Here is a 5,440-nt window from a genome sequence, read left to right on the forward strand (position 1 = left end):
TTTATGAATGACTTTAAGTCATTCATGCAAAACCCATTAACAGTTAAAAATCCATGTATGGTTCATTTGTTAGTTGTTTTGTCTCATTTCCATGCAAAACTCTAGTTGTTTCCTTTGATGTTACTTGCTCGTCACACAATTTGAAGTATTTTAATCAAAAGCAAAGTAATTTAGTTTGAGAAATACTGAAAAAGAATGGCACCAGTTGTATGGCAACTCATTAAGTGCTCCTGGTCTTAAATATTCATTAAATATCTTTTTGTCATGTTAATATATTCTACAGCCCTTCTTTGTAGTAATTTATATTTGTTTTAAGTACAGCTTCATTTATTTTATTTCGCAGGTGATTTGTTACTTTATCTCTCTCTCTCTCTCTCTCTGGTTTATTTTATTTTAATTTTTTTTTAATAAGACGTTGTTGTGTTGGAACTCTGTGACTTGATAAGCCTAAAACTTTATATAAAAATTGATTGAAAAACATCTCCTATTGAATGTCAGAATGGTCTCCTACCGTTTTAAACGGTTGTGGGGTTGTCGAGGATGACCAGCCCTCAGGCCGACCTATGGACGCAAGAACTGGTGAAGAGGGTTAAAACGTTAATGAATCAATGAGCAAAGACCAAAGTTTTAATGTTCGGATAATCTTGGAATTTACGAAAATTTGAAGTGGGGAAATAAGACACAACTTTGCCGTAAATGTTTTACCGTATGTATTGGCTGTATTAATTTACTCCTGCCGTAAACTTGCTGATGAGAGAAGTTTGCGCAAAAATACTTCAAGTTCAAGTTCAAGTTCAAGTTCCATTTATTTCCATAAATAACAATAACAAAAACAATATCCCAAAGGGCTCAATGGCCCGTTATTTGGGAAACGACATAGAATAAATGACTAATATTAAAACTTGGCATAAAAAATACTAAACAGTTTTTAACTTATAAATCTATAAGGAAAATAAGTCAACTCACCGACAGTCCACACGAAACAGCGACCCTCCTATCACCCGACAAGAAATAAATAAATCAAAAATGAAAAATTCTCTACATCATCGAGGATCCAACGCCAACAAAAAAACTATACAACAACTATAAACTATTTAATATTTAGCTTTAATAAGAAACTTTTCATCTGTCTTTTAAAGGAGCCAAGTGTTTGTGACTGACGAATCTCAGCAGGAACCAAGTTCCAAGCACGTCCCACAGTCACGACCAGACCAAAATCTGAACGAACCGAGGGAGTAGCCGGAATCATAACATCCTCCCTGTTTCGAACTGCGTAAAAATTTACTTCCCCTACTGGCTTAAGTAGTCCAGAAAAACAAAATGGGAGATCTCCGTGGAGGAATTGATATGCCAACGAAGCTAGAGATATAACATAAATATCTCTAATCTTAAGGAGATTAACAGGAGAGTGAGTAGTCGACTGGAGAACTGTTACCGCTTTCTCATGAAGAATATGAACAGGAGCAAGTACAGAAGAAAATGTAGACATCCACACAGACGAACAGTAACATATATAAGGGAAAATGAGAGAGAAATATAAAAGACGGAGTATAGGAAAAGGAAATAAACGCTTTAATTTACGGATGATTCCAAGTCCACGGGAAATTTTCACTCTTATTACTTGAACGTGCAACTTAAACGATAAATTTTCATCCAAAAGAACTCCCAGGAATCGCACATATCGATCTGGGGGGCGACTTATGGAGCCTCTTGGTGTAGGAAGCTCAGTAATTGTGGGGCAGCTCCCACCTGTACGGGAAAAAATAAGAAGGTACGATTTTTTTACATTTAAAGCTAGTTGATTTATGTCAAACCAATTGAGTATCTTTTCAGTCATTGCTTGAAGCTTTAGAATAAGGGATGACTCATCCGTAGCTGCAGCACCTAGAGTAGTGTCATCTGCAAATGATACCAGTTCTTCTCGACTATCAGATGTGGACGCCGACATAGTCTGAGAGTAACATTTGTGACACAATCCACAGCAAACATTGGGAATTGGGGTGTTTAGAAGTCGGTAGAGGTCGTTCACATATATCAGGAATAGGGTTGGCCCAAGAATAGAACCTTGGGGTACTCCGTATTCAATTGGAACTTCCTTGTCTGTATCTTCCATGGCAATAGATCTGTCAGTAAGGTATGAAGAGAGCCAAGACAATGCTTCCCCACGCACACCATGATGAGAAAGTTTACCAATGAGAATCTTGTGTGTAAGGCTGTCAAAAGCTTTCTTTACATCAAGAAAAATGGCTGCAGGAATAAGATTAGAGTCTAAAGATTGTCGTATAAACTGAAGAAGTTTATTACAAGCATGTTCTGTAGAGTACTTTGCGCGAAACCCAAACTGATGCTTATGGAAAAAAGATTTAGCTTCAAGAAACCTTACCAGACGCTTGAGCATTGGCCTTTCAAATATCTTAGAGAACACTGACAAAAGAGAGATCGGCCTATAATTCCCAGGATCCTCACGGTCACCTCCTTTAAAGAGAGCTATCACACGCGACAATTTAAGACGTTGAGGAAATACTCCTAGTTGAAATGACCTATTAATCAAATGGCAAAGTGGGGTGATAATCGACGGAAGGATATGTTTAATTACATTAGCAGAAATTTTGTCAAAACCTGTTGAAGAATTCTTTAAGGACAAAACAATATTTGTAATTTCCTGCACTGTAACTTCCTCAAGAGCCATTGATTTCAAGCACGGGGGGCCTAGGAACTGCTTCCAAGTCTGAGACACCGAGCAGTGAGAAACACTATTAGCAGTTGATTTCCCTATCTCCGCGAAGAATTTGTTCATATGATGTCGTACTTGGCCTTTTTCTGTGATAAGTTGATCGTCTACCATAAGAGACTTAGGGAGACCTTCTAATTTTTTCGATGGCCGACTAAATTCCTTAATTACGTCCCACGTCTTCTTTATATTTCTACCGCAATCATCAAATCTCTTAGTATAATACACTGTTTTTGTTCTCCGAATAATTGATTTCAGCATATTACGGTACAACTTAAATGCTTCTAATTTAGCATCACTTGGTCTGTTTTTGTACTCTTTCCAAAGGTTCTGCTTTCTATTTATTGACTTGAGGACTCCCGGTGTTAGCCAGGGAGCTATGGGTGTTGATCTTCTTGATCGAGGATTCCTTAAAGGAGCTTTTAGACAATAAGCCGCAAATTTTTCCTTAACAGTGTCATAAAACTGGCCAAATATATCGTTATAATTGCCCAAATTAATATTTTCTGGTAATGAAAAGTCCCATGAAGATGAACTCAGATCTTCTTTCAGTTTATCCAGCTCCACTGGTGAGCAACATAATCTCGGTGTATCTTGGGGGACTAATCTTTGTGGATTTTGGAGGATTGGAAACAAGGCTGCAACTGGCAAATGGTCGGAAGTATCAGAAAGCAGTACTTCGTTCTTAATGGAGTGTAGTGATGAAAAAATATTGTCAATTAATGTTGCTGACTGGTTAGAAATCCTTGTCGGTATGTTTATACAAGGAGCTAATCCATACGAAATTAGTAAAGACAAAAGATCAGAAGCCTGTCTAGATGTCGGATCCGCAAGGTCGAGGTTAAAGTCGCCCATTAATACAACTTCGGATTTTTCAGAAAAAACTTTTCCAAGAACATCTTCTAATGTTTCAATAAATTGGGTTATAGACCCACTTGGAGAACGATATACTTCGCCTATTATTATCCTTTTCTTAGCGTTGATTGGGACTTCTATAAAAAGTGACTCAAATACCTTTTCATTATTTGTACATAAATCCTGTCTTAGTACAGCATGAAAATTATTTCGGATGTAAAATCCGAGTCCACCTTTTTGGGCCGTCTTGCGGTTAAGAAATATCGACATATAACCGGGAATATCCAAAAGCACCTGATTTTTTTCGCTCAAAAATGTTTCACAGAGACCGATAATTGCAGGGCACGAATTCCTACATAATAATTGAATATCATCAAACGAGCAATTTAGGCCCTGAACGTTTAGATGCACAACCGGGAGTGCATCAACCCACCGAGCTCCGGAGTCCCAAAATCTCAGCTCCTCCACAAACACACTATCAATAATATTCTCAAAATTTTCATAAAAATTCATATTGGGGGCTTTACCAACCGGATTATTTATAATTTCATTAAAATTAACTCTCCCACATTCATAATCATTTAATTTCCCTAGTGTTATGTTAGCGTTAATCCCCAATAGAGAATTAGTGTCAACCATAAATACTTACCCATGCAGGTGACAGAGAGCCATGCTGTAGTCGCGTGAACACCAGTGACGTCAACCTCTTAATCCGAATTAAAAAGGCTATGACATGAACTTGATTATTTTGCTCTGAAACAAAAAAAAAATAACAAGTAAAATAGCACAGGAAGGTGTAAATACTGAGGGTAGAGAAACACAAATAAAAGGGAAAAATACAAAAAGACAAATAACATTAACGAACAGCACATTTTTTGAAGATATAATATATTAAGCGGAAGCGAGCACTCACTAATAATCATGCGTCAGAATCGAAATCAGAATTGACCGAGGGGAAAACTAGGGTAAGTGGGTCGTAGCATGCGTCATCAACCTTGATCCAGTTAGAACTAGAAGTCTTTTTAGATTCTAGCCACAACCTAGTCCCCTTTTGAACCACTTTGGTATGAGACACTTTATCGGAGGCAACTTTACAATTTCTTAAGTTATAAGCAGTACTCAAAAGTTCTTTCCGACGTTTAGCCAGCTCGAATGGAAGGTCAATACTGACGCTTTTCCCCGTATTTCTTAGATTACCAACACAAGCCATAATATTGTCCTCATGTCGAAGATTTAAAACAGATACAAGAATAGGGTCCGATGCCGGATGTGACTTTTGTTTCCTGGGACTTTTAGCCTTGCTTCTAAGTCTATAGATGGCCGTGAACTTAATATCCCTGTAGTTCCGTACCGACATTTCTGACAAAAAATCATTAACGGTTTCTTCAATATTTTCATTTTCTTTGTTAGGAATTCAATGGATAAGAAGATTCTTGCGTTTAACATACAATTCAGTTCTTAAAACCTGATTTTTAACTGCCACAAGAGCAGATTTCAAGCCAGTGTTCTCTTGTTTCAACGCTGCATTCTCCGTACGAAGATTTTCTACCAGTTGTTTTAAGTTGTCCATACGTTCATCAAAATACTTTTTCGTGAGAGACATCGCTAATTATCTTGTATCGGTAATTAATATATCGCTAAATATACAGTACGCTCGCTTCTTTCCTCAACTCATCAAAATGACATTTCAAGAAAACTTACGAGCGTGGGCCCCTTTCTTCTAAAATCCAAATATAAGGGGCCCCAGAATCAACAGTGCAATAATTGAAATAAAACAGGATATCACAGTTGAGAACTATCACGAAGTAAAAATTATGTCTTGCCTTAACGAGCGCTAGTTCAGTACTGAACTAG

Source organism: Artemia sp. Qi Xiang Cuo, chromosome 17 (assembly GCF_049724085.1).
Source record: "Artemia sp. Qi Xiang Cuo chromosome 17, ASM4972408v1, whole genome shotgun sequence".
Classification (NCBI taxonomy): Eukaryota; Metazoa; Arthropoda; class Branchiopoda; order Anostraca; family Artemiidae; genus Artemia; species Artemia sp. Qi Xiang Cuo.